Source organism: Mytilus galloprovincialis, chromosome 8, assembly GCF_965363235.1.
Source record: "Mytilus galloprovincialis chromosome 8, xbMytGall1.hap1.1, whole genome shotgun sequence".
Taxonomy (NCBI): Eukaryota; Metazoa; Mollusca; class Bivalvia; order Mytilida; family Mytilidae; genus Mytilus; species Mytilus galloprovincialis.
In genome coordinates, this window is record NC_134845.1 from 42723231 (window position 1) to 42740076 (window position 16846).

Here is a 16846-nt window from a genome sequence, read left to right on the forward strand (position 1 = left end):
AACCCTCACAACTTTCTCTATTCAAGTGATTATCAGAGCTCAAATCTGATAACTTCATTGAGTAAACATTAAAACAGGTTAATTTGTAAACGAGTCCTAAAAAAGGGGGGGGATATTCCAGTTTTTAAACTTTAACTCAAAAATGCTTTTAGCAGTTCTCATTAAACATTGGTGAATTGTTGATATCTAGTGATGTAAACTGCTGCCTTTAGATAGAATCTTACAAATTTTACATTTCTAAGTTATGGTGGTTTTATATATTAAAAAGGGGGAATTTTCAAGTTTCTGATAATGTTATCAACAATTCTCATTAAACTTTGCATGGTGCATTGTTTATATCTATTGATGTAAACTCCCTGATTGATTTTCATAAATTTCTAATATGATATTGAGAAGTAATTGAACAGCTGGTTATTGAAAGTAGAATGCTTATGGATGACTTTTAATTTCTTGCATCAATTTTATTTGAATTTAAAGGAATAGTTGTTACATGTCTGTATTTATGTAAGCAAACCCCACAATGATGTATCATGTACATGTACAATAATCAGACATCAACCTAAGCCAACCTGTATGTAATTGAAAGACATCTAGAGGTCAATACACAATTTTAAACAAAACACAAAATAATGAAAAATATAGCAAGGTTTTGAGAAGAATGATTATTAAATGTATTAGCAATATTTAGAATATATAGTTTAAAATTTAGGTTCCACCTATCATTTTAAAACTGGTATATCGTTGCGGCTAGTCTATCAGAGGGATATTTCATCGATATGGAAACTTATTTTATCATGAAGTCATATTTGAACATGGACTTGAGAAATGAAGGTGGAGTAAAGCCTGAATGTCAGTTTTAGTCTTATATATGTTTGTCAATTTTACTCTAATATATGTTTACATATATTATTGATTCAGTTGTGATGGTTAATAGAAACTCACAAGTCTAAGATAAAACTATATAGTTTTGAATGTTTCTTCACCAGTTAACTAAACTTAGGTGGAGATATGATCGTATTTCCCACAGAGGGGCACTCACCCTATATCAATTTTTGCATGAAGTGATAGATAGTTAATATATACTGGATGCTTTTACCACAAATTTGTGAAAGTTTTAACCGGTATTTATACTTAAATACAATAATAATATTCATGTTTTTCACTTCAGGACTTCTGATCCAACTATGTATACGTAGTATGGCATGTTATTGAGATATGGTTTTGGTCGATGGATGTTTATGAAGGACCTGTATATACGTAGTACAAAGTATATCACTGGATTAAGCTCTTTGTTCAAGTGTATTATGAAAGTGCTTTGCTTTGACCTCAGTTCATTGTTATAAAGATTTGACAGACAACTCTCATGTACAAGGAATTATCAAAGTTGTATCCATTGTATGTACAATGTAGGTAATAGGGAGATAATAGAATTTTATTTAGATTTGAATCAAACATTTTTGTCCATTAGCCAAATTTATAAAACAAAAACACAAATTTACCAAACTCTAGCTACTAGCAATATGATGCCTGATTGTTATGTTACACTTAATTTTATACATGTAAATCTATACTGCCTACATGACACCTTAGTCCTGAATGTAAATGGTCATCCAGTATGTTAAAAAAAATTATAAGGCCTATTTGGCCTAATTGAATTCTAAAACTATATTTCAATGAACATGTTCAACATTTACCATTCATTTGTTTATTTCTTAATTTGAGTGAATCAACAGCAATTATTAATTACTACAATACACTTTCATACCACAACAAAACTGCCTTACTGTATTGGTATTACCTATATTTGTATCCATATCACAAAATGAATTGAAAAGAGAATATTTTTGCAATACCTTTTTCATATTGAATACTATAACTTTTTAGATCTTTAGACATATTAAGTAGATGTTCATATCCACTAAAAATTTTATCAGATGACTTCTGTAGCAGTTATATTTTTTTATGAGTCTCTGAAGCATGCTCACAAAGGTTCTTTTGATGATATCATTTTCATACTGGCCAATTTTGTTTATGGCTTTGACCTGCTTTAGAGGAAATATTTTCAAATAACTAATATAAAATAACACAGAAGTTTACTCTCTAGCTCATCTAGCCCCAAGCATCATGTCAGGCATTGTCATTACTAATGTCTTCTAAACTGAGTAAATTAATTCCTAAAACAATTAAATGTCTTCTAATCTGAGAAACAATTTCGACATTAAAACGAAATCTTTTACTTATGATCATGATGATCCTCCACAAAGACTTAAGTAATATAAATAGAACCTTACAAATAGTAAGCAAATACATGTTCTCAGATACCATCTCCCTTAATAAAAAAAATCACATCATGAAAAAATGAACCTGTTATGGTTCCTCTCTTAGCTTCAAAATGTATCCAAAATCAAAGATGTGGAACATATTCTATCATAATCATTTGGCAATTAATGCAATTAGTGTCTCTTCTATGTCGGTTTGAACATAAAAAATTAAATATTCAATAAGCAACTCTCCTAATGCTTAAGTTGGTTGTCATATTGTGCAACACTGTTAATAATATGGGAAAAACATAGAACTTCTTTTGTCATACAAAACACTGTCAAACATCCAAACATACTATCCACACTGATCTTTGTCCACACTTGTTTGTAAACATTATCAACTCGAGAAGAAAAGCCAAGTTAATAATCAACAGTCTTAATAGATTTCAAAAATCAATTACAACTTATAATTCCCCTTGTAATAATCAAGTTTTCTTAATCATATCTATGTTTCTTGAAGCAGCTAACATTTTTCTGATTTTTAGAAATATCGACCATAGACTGAAGATTAAAAAGAATCAGCTGAGCAAATTAATTGCATCTGGTATAACTGAGTACTGACATATATTCTTATAAAATAGGATCATACTTTTCTTAAGATAAAAGTCACGACTTCAGTGCGTGGAAGTATGCTTTTAACAGCCTTTTTTGTATGACAAATATCAGCTCTATAATCTTCTAAGTTGATAACTAGTTCTTGACTCTAAATTGCGAGGGCTGCATTACTGATTATTACTGTGTTTGCTTCCAACTAGGGCAGATACATTTGTTTGCTAGAAAAAGTATAAACCCTCTATAACAGATATTTGTATTTATATATATTAGGTATAAATTTTAGGCGTGTCAGGTTTTTTTTTTATCATCATATGATGGTTTTTACATCTAATGTAACGAAGGCGTCGGCGCGGAAATGAGGTTATTACGGGAAAATATAACAATCCAACATGTCTATAGACTCTGAACGAGTGAAAGCTTGATTGGTACTTATTTATTGTTCGGGACTAATGTTAGGCTTTATGTGTCTGTTGAATATTTTTTATCATTTGGTTGCTGTCTAGTTGACGCTTACCTCACATCTTATTTTGTTCATGAATACACTTACGTCAGGAACCTGTTGTTCGGTGGTTGTCGTTTGTTGGTGTGATTCATATATATAAGTATTTATCGTCTCTCAGTTTTTATATAGACTAGGCCGTTGGTTTTCCTGTTTGAGTGGTTTTACACTAGGCTAGTTATTTTAGTGTGTCCTTTATATCTTGCTGTTTAGAGTGAGCCAAGGCTCCATGTTGAAGGGCGTAGTTCAACCTATAATAGTTTAATTTGTACAAATTGAGACTTGGATGGAGACTTGTCTCATTGGCACTCATACCACATTTTTCATATCTATAGATATTAAGGGGGATCAGGACTATTCGACAGCGCATAATTTCACGAATGAATTGCACCATGCACACGAAAAGTTTTTTAAATAACCATGCACACGAAATATTTTGATAGATTAAAAATGTTAAATTGCTATATTTGTAACTAAAAAAATATTACCGTTATTATTTGTATGGGGACGGAGTCCCCAATAACAGTAGAAAATTCAATAAAAAAAAAAAAATACGGGAAAATTTCCCGAATTTTTCATTGTATACTAATGAACTCAAAATCGTTCAAATTTTTTTTTGTCGTGTTTTGAAATCCCGGACCGGCGCAGAAATGTACAATGTACTTCCTTTTTCCGGTCTCGTTTGTATGAAACTTTGAGTAAAATATATATTTATCAGTCTAGTATAAAATAGGAAGGAACGCGCAATACCAATTTCATTTTTAATAATTCCTTGATAATATGAGGCAGGCATAACCTGTGAATGGGGACGAAGTCTGTATATGTATTATTTTTTTTACTTCAAACATGTTAGTAAATGATACGGAAATACCGTAACGTTCCCGATTTTGGTTCTGTTGTTAGGGATTTAGCTGTGACGTTCTTTAAGTTATGACGTCATATTCAATGTAAACAAAAGAAACGCTTCCATCAGGTAACGTTTTTTTTTTCCAAATCAAACAATTATTAAAAATGAAACTGTATTGAGTTCCAATCTTATATTTTACAAGACTGATAAATATATATTTTTTTCAAAGTCTCGTGCAAACAAGACAGATTTCTGCGCAAATGCGGGGAAAACCGGAACAGGAACTAGATCTGAAAAAAAAGTTAACGATTTTGAGTTCATTAGTAGAATGAAAAATTCGGGAAATTTTCCCGATTTTTTTTTTTTTTTTTTTTATTGAATTTTCTACCGTAAATGGGGACTTCGTCCCCATATGAAAAAAACGTTACCTGATGATAGCGTTTCTTTGTTTTGTACTCGTTTCGGCTTTCAAACTTTTGTATCTGTGCGTCACACATGGGTCTTGTGTGGACAAAATACACTTCTGGCGTATTAAAATTTTGAACTTGTTGCCTTTTGTTGGCTGTTGTTCGTGTGATTCTTTGTCAATTGTGTTCTCCAATTTATTTATATTGTAGTCCTGTGTTGTCATTTTGATGTTATATTTCACATGGCCATAAAAGTGCGAGGTTTGGCATGCCACAAAACCAGGTTCAACCCACCATTTTTTCCTTTAAAAATGCCCTGTACCAAGTCAGGAATATGGTCATTGTTATTTTATAGTTCGTTTCTGTGTGTATTACATTATAACGTTGTGTCGTTTGTTTTCTCTTATTTTTGAGTGTAAATTCACATTGCGATAAGACGTGTCACGGTACTTGTCTATCCCAAATTCATGTATTTGGTTTTGATGTTATATATATATGTTATATTTGTTATTCTCGTGGGATTTTGTCTATATGTGTTACATTTTAGTGTTATGTCGTTGTTCTCCTCTTATATTTAATGCGTTTCCCTCGGTTTTAGTTTGTTATCCCGATTTTGTTTTTTGTCCATGGATTTATGAGTTTTGAACAGCGGTATACTACTGTTGCCTTTATTTACATTGCATATGACGTCATAATTTAAATAACGTCACAACTAAATCCCTAACAACAGAACAAAATCGGAAACGTTACGGTATTTCCGTTTTTGTTTTTTTTAACAAATATTTAAGTTACAAAAAAATAATTCATACAGACTTCGTCCTCATTTACAGGTAATGCCTGCCTCATATTATCTGTGAAAGACTCAAAATGACATTTCACCCAATTTCACCAAATTGTTATATTTGTAACTAAAAAAATATTATCGTTATTATTTGTATCTGTGAAAGACTCAAAATGACATTTCACCCAATTTCACCATTTTCACGCAAAATTTTGGGTTTTAACATGTTTAATGCATAATAATTTTTTTCCCATATTGGTGACCTATATTTTTTATTTGCTTATTCTTTGAAGCTATATTTCAGCATTTTATATTACAGTTTGTACCAAGTGTCACAGACATTTTTTTTTTATTTTCCGATAAAAATATGTCAACACCTCTATTTTCCCTTTCATTTCATTGAAAAATGGTTCCTTTTACATACCTGTTCAAAAGTAATATTTTGGGCTTAAATGGTCCGGGACCCCCTTTTTTCGACCAATTTGATTCACTCTCTGTCAAGATAAGAATAACAAAAAATACGGCACTTCTGACAGAAACTTCGAATAGACCCTAGCCACCTTAAGTATATAAAAAAAACAATACATATAGAAAGGTGAGAAGTACCTGTAAAAATGAAATCAAACGGAGACAGATAATTAAGGATCATTAACCTTTACTGCATCTATTATTTATATTAAATCGGTAAATATACTAGATAGTAGCTGTATATAGTGTTTGAGGTGATAAATAGTGAATAATTATACGTCATTTTCCATACTGATCTTTACCACTGAATTGTCCAATATTTAGGCTATAGACCTATGAGGGTGTGCATGGGGGTTAACAGAATGGAGAATAATGAGGTGCTAAAATATGTACAATAGAGAGAAATGGACCAAATGATAAAGAATAGAGAATAGGGTAAAAGTGTAAAGAATAGAGAATAGGGTAACAGTATAAAGAATAGAAAAAATGGTATAAAAAAGCAACGAATACGGGAATAAAGAAACCCTCACCCAGACACTCACCAATGATATTAGCTGCTTGCGATAATCAACTATTACGTACTTGTCAAATGGTTGCCATTCTAAATGACCCTCAGCTGGGTGATTAAACATAATTTTATTCACAAGTAGTTTGAATTGTTAGCAAATATGTCATCGATTTTCTTTTTGTATTGTTTAAGTGTCTTCTTCTATGTATTTATAAGGTATAGAACTACCCGGACTCGTTTAGAAAGAACATACTAGAAAATACAACATATTTTGAAACAAAATAGTTCCTACGCATGTCAATTTTAATTTTTACTGTCTTGACTGCAAAATTTTCAAAAAGGTTTTTGTTATTGTGTCCTATAATGGTATGGGCGTGGCAGTTGTAATTGATTTTTAACATAGTAAATATTTTGTAAAATCTGATGTCTGCATTGATATGTGATGTTTTCATTTCTGATTTCTGATTTTTTTTTAAAGACATTTTTCACACTATTTTTTTTATTTATTTCATCCATTATTATTTTTTTCTTTGTTTGCACCCATTAATCTTTATTTTTTTTTATTGTTTTGGTCGATTTTCTCGTTTCTTTATTCGTTTATTTACCCGTTTACCGTGGTATTGGTGCTTTCTTCCCTATTCTGTAAACCTTACACAGACCCCCATGATTTTGCACTTTTTTAAACTGCATTTATTTCCATCACCAAGTGAGGACGTTATATTTATAAAACTCACAAATTAAACACTTTTCTAATTACAAATATGTTTTACTGGAATGCTCCTCTATTCAAACTAAGATGTCTATACTAAAAAGTCTATAATATGTAATCTCTACAAAACTCTGTTTATTTGAAAATCATAAGTCTAATAATGAAATGATACACAGCGACTCCATAAATGATTTCAATGATGGCACGGTAGTATTAATAATTTTTCATTCCAGAATTTAGGTTGCTCTTTTGTGTACCTAAGTCAATGTATCTGAACAGTGTGATTGGACAAAAAATACAGTATCAACTGAACACACTTTTCCAAACTGAGGGATGAATCAGGTGTCGAAAAATATGAATTAATTTTACAAACAGATAAAAATGAATTTTTGAGATTTTTTTTAAATTGTGTATTCACTGCATGATAAAAGACCTAAAAGCACTAGTGGCCTTAGGTTTTTAAAAAGGCAGTGGCTATTCGTCCGGCTAGCCGGACAAATAGTCAAAAATGTCTATATGAAATGATTGTCTCTTTTGTAGTTCTGCCTATGATTTTCATGTAAGGTAAATAGTTGGGCCAATCATTATTGGCTTTATCTATTTCAAAAGATCTTGAATTTATTGTTTCTGTAAAGTTTGGTTAAAGTAAGGTCCCGATTCTTCATCTAAATTGTTCGGCGATTTTTAATTCATAGGAAATTAAAGAAAAGGACAGGCACGTGTAACCTGTCCCCAAAAGTAGGATTGTGTTTTTTTTTAGAAAAAAATGTGTATTAGATACAACAGAAAAAAAGGTGGGTACCCCAACCCTGGTGTCTTATTCCCAGTCAAGGCATGTCAGTATGTTCTATATCTCCGTTGTAGTATAACTTGAAAATAATGCATCCAAGCAACTTTGATATAGTATTTTTTCCGAATGCGTTTTGTCTCCATAAGCATAACAAGGTAAATGGGGTTAAATCATCAATTTCACTTTGATTTCAGGCTTATTCCTCTCAGTTATTAAACATGTACACGCTATTGTTCTGGAATCACTCATATATACATTTGTTTAAAGCAATCACATTCTCTCAGGTTTTCTCTATGACATCTTTAAATATAAATCACGATCTCCAATTCTCAAAACGTCCATTGCATACGCGCGTGTGTTATCCGACACCTCATCCGGGACACTTTCCGCGTCACATGACACTTTTATTAATATTGAAGATTTACGCATCCGCAGACGGATGGCCGGACGAATAGAGATTTTTAACTACTCGTCCGGCTAGCCGGACGAATAGACACTCCGTTTTAAAAATAGCAAAAAAAGTAAACAGTCATGATACACATTCAAATTCATTTTTGAATAGTAAAATGAAAGTACATCAATTAAATGTGAATGTAGATTTTTTTGCAGTGTTAGAAAGTAGTGAAAATTCTAAAAAGGCTATCATTATCCCTTATGGGCCAGGAAATACTACCGTGCCATCCACAGATGTGGCAGTTTATGTTTCAAAATCAATCATATCAAAAGATACATGTATAAAATTTGCATACACTTCAATTATAAGTACCAATTATGAATTTAAATATACAATACTATCATTACAGTCTGAATCAATGAGCATATTATGTAATAAATGAAAAGACAAATGTCATCAATTTTTTTGAAAAGTCAATCAATTTAGAGTTAACTCCCCTTGACTATAAATTTGTAACATTTCAACTTTTGGGAGCAGATACCACTCTTTTTGTCCTCATCCAATTCAACAATTAACAAAAAGTAAAATCACAAAAATACTGAACTCCAAGGAATATTCAAAAAGGAAAGTCGCCAATCAAATGGCAAAATCAATAGTTCAAACACACCAAACGAATGAATAACAACTCTCATATTCCTGACTTGGTACAGGCATTTTCTAATGTAGAAAATATAGAAAATGGTGGATTGACTAATGTAGAAAATGGTGGATTGAACCTGGTTTTATAGCTAGCTAAACCTCTCAATTGTATGACAGTCGCATCAAATTCTGTTTTCAAGGTGGAAGAAGGGGAGGAGGAGGAATTTAAAATATTTTATGAAAATTGAATGTCACCAAATTTCTTCCTTTGGCAGCTATTTGGAAAAGAGTCTGGATATTAAAACATATGCTTGATGTAGCACTCCCTTATCAATTGCAAAACTTCAATGAGTTTAAATTTAGATAATCACATATGTACCATCCGTAACTATTTTCTACATATTTCTAAAATTTACAAAACATTTTTTTTTTCATAATGAATTTTCTTTATTGTAACAAATAGATTAGCACAACATGTATGAACAAAGGTATACAGAATGACATTTTCACACAAAGGAAGTATTAAATAATAAAACAACAATTGAATATATATGATGGTGCAATAATAGGTTGAAAATAAATAAATATCTTATAACATTGAAATCTTATGTGTTCTTGCAAATATACATAAGTTGTGTTTCAATCAAATTTTAACATTTATTATTTATTCTATGATAGGGGCCCAGGGACTCCAGTATTTGTTATATTCCTCTACAGAGAGGTTTTTAAATGAATTGTATTTTTCGAAGTTCAAGTGTACCTTTAAATAGTTTTTTAAAGCATTTAGATTTGGCAAAACTTCTTGTAGTTTTGTTCTGTAAATGTAGTATTTTGAAAGTAGAATAATCTTATTTTTAACAAAATTCAATTTAACATTTTCGTAGATACCAAATAAAATAATCATAATATTCAAAGGCAGTTCAATATTTGTCATTTCAAAAATCCAGATGTTAAGTGCATGCCAGAGACTGGCAACCATCGGACAGCTCCAAAATAAATGTTCTATGGTCTCTGGTCCTTCTTTACAAAATGTACATATGTTGTTGCTATTTATTTTCATCTTGTAAAGTAGTGAATTAGTTCCCAAAATTCCATGGATAGTTCTATATTGGAACCAGCAAAGCTTAGTGCTTTTACTATATTTTGTACACGAAGTGTGTATTTTTTTCCAGTTAATACCAGTCATATTAAGATGGTTCTCCCATTTTTCCTTTGCAGCAAATGTAACATATTTTTCATTCAATACTTTGTACATTTCCCTTGAACCTTTTTTTGATTCAAAAAAGATACTTATGTTAAAAGGTAGTATTGCATAAAATTTACAAAACATGATAACACAAGACTGAATACAATTAAAATTTAGTTTTTCATTGTACCATAAACTCACCTATGCTGCACATAAGTGTATATATAAATATATAGACATTTCAATAAAGAAAACATATTATAAGCTGTATGTTATACGAAAGTCCATTTTTTTTATTGTCAAGTTATTGATAATAGTTATCGTGCATAACATAATGACCCCATTGGTAATAAGATTTATGGTTGTATCGGTCATCTTTGGGTTAAAGCAATAAATTGTACGTAGTCTCATCAATTACTATATCAAGAAGATTTTTCACCTATGTTTCACAGATCAAATTCGTATGGGAGATTAACTTCTTGGCTAATTGAGCTAAATATGTTACGTCTGGGCAAATGGCAAGTCAATGTCTATGCTACATTGTCAAGTCGGCAATTTGGTGAGCTATAGTTGCTGAATTCTAAGTTCTTTGAACTCCGGTGAAGTTCTCCCATTAGTTATCATATCACATTTCATGTTTTTATTTGGGACAGTCTTCCAATGTAAAGGTAAAATGTGCATGTATATATACATATATATCTATATTTTTAATTAAATACTGATAAAATTAAGAATGGAAATGGGGAATGTGGCAAAGAGACAACAACTCGATCAAAGATCAGAAAACAGCAAGGCCAGTAGCGAACCATATAGCTTAAAATGTGTACTAATTGAGTGAAAATGGACGTCATACTAAAACCTAAAACATATAATCAAAAATCATACTAGACTTACAATGGCCAGAAGCTCCTGATTTGGGACAGGCGCAAAAATGCAGCAGGGTTAAACATTTTTAGTGAGATCTCAAACCCTCCCCGATTTGTTTTAATGACATTCTATTTATAAAATGTTATTTTTTTATGTGTCCCTTCCTTTGGCTGCAAACTCACCATGCGGAAATGGAAGTTGAATTTTGAGCAAGATCAGTTTTTTTTATGAGAGTACACATTGTTGAAAACTATGTACAATGTAAAGAAATTAAACAGTTAACTAAAGTTACTATATAAAAAAGTTAATCCAGTGGATCGTTCTCAAAGATTTGTTCTAGTCCGGAATTTAAGGCTAACAGTATGGCGTTCATTATCACTGAACTAGTATATATATTTGTTTAAGGGCCAGCTGAAGGACGCCTCCGAGTGCGGGAATTTATCGCTGCATTGAAGACTTATGTGTGACCTTCTGCTGTTGTCTTTTCTATGGTCGGGTTGTTGTCTCTTTAACACATTCCCCATTTCCAGTCTCAATTTTATTCCCAATCATGTATAGGTTGCATTTCTTACACATATTATTATTCTTTTCAATAGATATATTAAATATTTCAATTCAAATATTGATGTAGATTTGTTTACCAGTGTGTTTACAAAAAAAAACAAGATAAATAAGCCCTAATGCAAAAATGACTCGAAATTTTTTCGACAAAATAATACCATGGTCACGCGTATTATACCGAATGCCTGTCACCCTTTTGCATTTGGTCTTTTACTTGAGTATATATTATAACATTTTCATTTATATCTTCCTCTTATCATTATTACTATTATTTTCTATTTGTTTAGTATATCAATAAGAAAAAGTAGAATAACTAAAATACCGAAAATTAAAAACAGAAAACCCTTATCAAATGGCAAAATCAAAAGTTCAAATACATCAAACGAACTGAAAAAATCGAATCAGCATGTTGAAATAGTGGATCAAACCGGATTTTATAGCTAGTAAAACCTGTCACTTGGTTGAAATACCTTACACGCACACATACACACGCAATATGAGTGATATGATCCAAAATTCAATGGGCACGAATAATGTTTCTGGAATAACCCTTATCGGGATGATATGGGTCGAAAGTTAACAAGCCAAAAATGAATAACGTAAAAATGCTTATGAGCATAAAAACTAAAAATGTCTTTTATAGAAGACCAAAACTATTACAAAAATCAACTTCACTGAAGAAATTGCAATCTTTGTTTTCATATAAGCTATATTATAGATTTTTATAAAAATATTATTTGAATAAAAAAAAAACTTACTTTTTTTTTTATAGTTATCAGAAAATTACCAACTAGAGATTCCATGAAGAGCCGTTTCCATAATGTGAACGTAGAAATTCTTTTACTGATAATTTTCATTAAAAGTTAACTTATTAAAAGCAATATGATATAAGATTTATGATAGCCTACCTTCATACCTGCCGGGTGTGGTACAACATCTGATATTTCACCTGCCGGGTGTGGAATAACATCTGATATCCTTACCTGCTGATCAATATCTGTTGCATTTCAATACATTATGTCTATAACTGTTAGACTTACCTGTGCTTTACGTCAAATAGAATTGTTGTCTTAGGAGCTATCACAGATGTATAGATATATATAATTAAGGATATTGCTTTAACCAATACATGTACAAGTATTTTCATTTGAAGTGTATAATATCTATGAACAATTGGGAATAGGGAAGTTCTATGTATGGTTGTATTATGTTATTATTTGGAGTAACAATTTCTTTTAAATCATTTAAAATTAAGGAATCATGAATCTCCCTCATGCAAAACTCTGCGCGGCTTTAGCTATGCTGTTTGTCCTTTTAGTTTTACAGCTCTTTGGCCTTTTAATTAGCTTTTGTTTTTCAAATATTTTTTTACGATTGCTACTCCCCATCCAAAACGGTTTCGGTAACAAATGGTGTCAACACTTTTTCCTCCTCTGTTAAGAATATTTAGGACCAACGGGTATTTTGTTATTCCTTAATTTGGTCAAATTGGTTATTCTTTCTTTCTAGTATAGGTTATCATTGAAGATTGGATAAAATGGCAAATGATACAACTCTCCACAAGAGATCTAATGGCGAAGAAATTAACAACTATAGGCCACCGTACGGCCTTCAACTATTAGCAAAAAACCATACCGCATAGTCATTTGAAAATAGATTATAAATTTTGTAAAATATTGTATATAATAAGGCGTTTAATAGTTTCTCAATATTCTTTATAGAATGCATAGCGCATGTATTTGATTTCTTTATTCAAGCTAATGATATATTACTGCTAGTTTTACAACTGATTTCATTGAGTGTGTAGCTAAAGACAATATCTTTGGTTAGCTTGCTTGCTAGCTGAACCGTGAAGTCATTATAAGGTGAGGTATACTATCCTCCTTTCGAAGTAGCCTAGTCCTATAGACAAATCGATTGGTTATCAGTCGGACTAGTATATTCTTAAAGGAGGATAGTTTACCTAACCTAATTACGACTTCACTAGCAAGCAAGCTAACCAAAGATATTTCCTTTAGCTACACACTCAATGAAATCGCCTGTAATAGTCTCTCATTATTCCTTATAGAATGCATGGCGTATGTATATGATTTTTTTATTCAAGCTAATGATATGTTACTGCTAGTTTTAATGTGTAAGCTTTGTTTTATACATGTGTTCGAATGTTTATGTTATACAGGTGGCGAGACTTTAATAAAATATTGAATCTGAGTTTGAATTGGCTTCACCATATATAGATATAAGATGATGTGGTATGAGTGCCAATGAGACAAATCTCAATCCAAGTCACTGTGGTAAAATATATACTCGGTAAAGGAAATATTTTTATTTTGAAAGCCTATAATAATAAGCAACACTTCCAATTACCTATTGTTACAGAAACGCCAATTAAGGATATAGTCTTTTATGGCATACAATACTGAATTATCACCTGGGATTCATTGTATGTATTGATATATCTATATAACACTGATAAGTCAATGTATATAAAGATAACAATGCTTTTACACTTTAAGGTATATTGCACTACATACAAACAATAAAGGTGAATACATAATGTCTAATAAACATGGAAAGATAGGTAAAACTAGTAGCAAAACACGCCTTCTGTTTATTAAGGGTCAAATGTAATTAGGATTATTTTTGATATACAGTTATATAACGGATTTTAGCATGATAGTTCAAATCTACTTTTAATGTTTTAATAAAACACAAACATCAATGACATAAACTATACATTTGCGATGTTTAGAATATTACAATTTTTATCTTTCCTAGAACTTCGAATTCAGTGTTTGCATCAGTCATTGCCTGCAAGTAGATATTCCAGTCCTTTTTATAGAGAGCCAATAAATGTAGGCGGACATATTACAGGAGACTGTGAAGGAGAGAATAAATAATTTGGTTCATTAGCACGTTCGCTGTTCGTAAGTTGTTATATCTTACATGTGAGAAAAACACATCCCCTATCTCTAACTCAATGTGGACAGGGTAGACATTGACGATTGTAATATCATGGTTAGGGAAAAACCCTCAATATTTTCCCTTGTTTTGAATATTTGCCAATGGACACTAAGCAAACAACTTTCCATTGATCCTGCTATATTTGTTGTCTCCTACCACATTTATGATTAAAATTGTGTTCGTTTTTTCAATCAGTGTATTGCAAAAACAGCTGAAACAGTCACAGCTTGCATTCTATGAGAATCAATTTATATTGCTATATATATATATATATATATATATATATATCTCACGTAGCAGATAAGTATTCGTGAAACAAAGAAGCTTATGACGAAGAAGAGGAATAAAAAAATCCTATGAAAACATCCTACTACTGCAGGTGTATGCATATGGAGTATATATACAGAGCTTGCATTTCATATCATGATTTCCTTGATAGATGTTTAATGATAACAAACAAAGCTATTGAACGTTCCAATGGTATTAAAGTTGAAATGATCACTTCGAAAATGTAACGAACGCCATGATGCGTTGGTTGATCGTTATGGAATTTCTGTTACACAGTTGACGACGAATATGTTTAAATTGTCGTAACAATAAACAAGAATTTAACTTATCACTTGTTTTGTACTTAATTGAGCAATACGACGAATGCAGGATCTGCTTATCCACCCGGAGCACCGGAAATCAAACTCGTTTTTTGGTTGGGTTTGTTGTGCTCCCTCTTAAGTTTTCTATGTTGTGTTTTGTGTACTGTTGTCAGTTGTCATGTCGTCTTTTTCCGTATTTAGACATGGCATTGTCAGTTCTTTCTATGGGGGATTATATTAACAGATATTCGTGTAATAATTGTTTTATAGTACAATGTATAGTAAAGCTTGAAGGTGTGTTTAAAGCATATCTTTTCCCTACCGTTTCGAAATATTGAAAAAATGCACTTCTTGTGTTTAATAGTTTTAAGTTTGAATTAGGAAGATCGCAATGTAGACGAGAACCAATGTTTTGAAATAGTTTAGAATCATATTCAAAACAGTGTGGCTGTGGCCATTGATTGACGACCTAAATTATCCCATTGACTGGGACAAATTAGGTGAAGGTTTGTCTGTAACGATCACTGCTCACTATGTACTTTTTAAAGACACTGAAACTGTGGGGTCACCAAAGGTTCTCAAAACCTTAATAAAGTAATTCGAAAAATTAATCAGGAAGGAATAACACGATGTTTTGATTTATATCAATAATATAAATCAAAACCTAAAGGTTATTCCTGATTAATTTTACGATTTTTTAATTATTAAAGGCGTTAAGAACCTTTGGTGACCCCACAGTTTAAATTCTATAATAAGTAAGAAGTGAGCAGTGATCGTTACAGACAAACGTTCACTTAATCTGTCCCAGTCAATGGGATAATTTAGGTTGTCAATCAATGGCCACAGCCACACTGTTTTGAATATGATTCTATTAAAAATTTAGATATCAATATAAACAGATGGATATGCTGTATTACTGCAATACAATGAGACAACCATCCACCAGACGACACAGGACACATATCTTATATATAGGTTAATGTTCAAAAGACTACTACAAAGTTCAAATAGGTCATGCAAGTTAAATCAATCTTGGATTAATGTTGTATAAGTTATATATGGGATGATTAATTACGTTTCTAAAATCGTATTGAAATCAATTGTGAAACAAAGATTACATCAACATTGCTTTTTTGCAAATGCACGCATCATCGCGTCACCGTGGTATGATTTTACTCTGTATTTAAAAAACGAATTTAAGTTGGAAATTTACTTGTTAAAGCTTGAATGAGTAGAAAGGTTATTCATTGCAAAATTGAGAATTTGAAATTACCGACAGAGACAGGAAGATAGTCAGTTATTCATTGGAGAAGCAGGATATGTCATTTATCCAGATCATGTAAAGGAGATGCATTCCATTACATTTACTCAATCACTTTATGGTAAACGGGCATAGTCCTCACTATTTGAGTAATCTAATTCAACCTTATAGCGGAAATGTTCATACACATAACCACAGGCTACAATTATCTATTGACAATTTTGAGATTCCATTTCAGAATAGTGTCTAATGAAAAGAACATTATACTTAGTAGTATACGCTTTTGGAAATGCTTTACTTACATCAACAGTTTTTTATCGACTTTTTTTATTTATCAATATTAATTTTATCAGATTCATGCACATACCTTGCAACTTGGTAGATATTTCCATAAAACTACATGTCCACATGTCCATTTCAGAATAGTGTCTAATGAAAAGAACATTATACTTAAAAGTATACGCTTTTGGAAATGCTTTACCTACATCAACAGTTTTTT

The 16846-nt window shown here is 31.3% G+C and overlaps 1 protein-coding gene across 2 annotated transcripts in view; it reads right to left on the minus strand.

Moving 5' to 3' along the window:
• Positions 1–12528, minus strand: part of LOC143041986 (transient-receptor-potential-like protein) — a 43135-nt gene extending 30607 nt beyond the window's left edge. For both annotated transcript variants that reach the window (XM_076214180.1, XM_076214178.1), the window contains exon 1: positions 12441–12528. The gene's annotated coding sequence lies outside the window, so the exon portion shown is untranslated. The remainder of the gene's footprint in view (positions 1–12440) is intronic.
• Positions 12529–16846: the final 4318 nt, after the last annotated feature.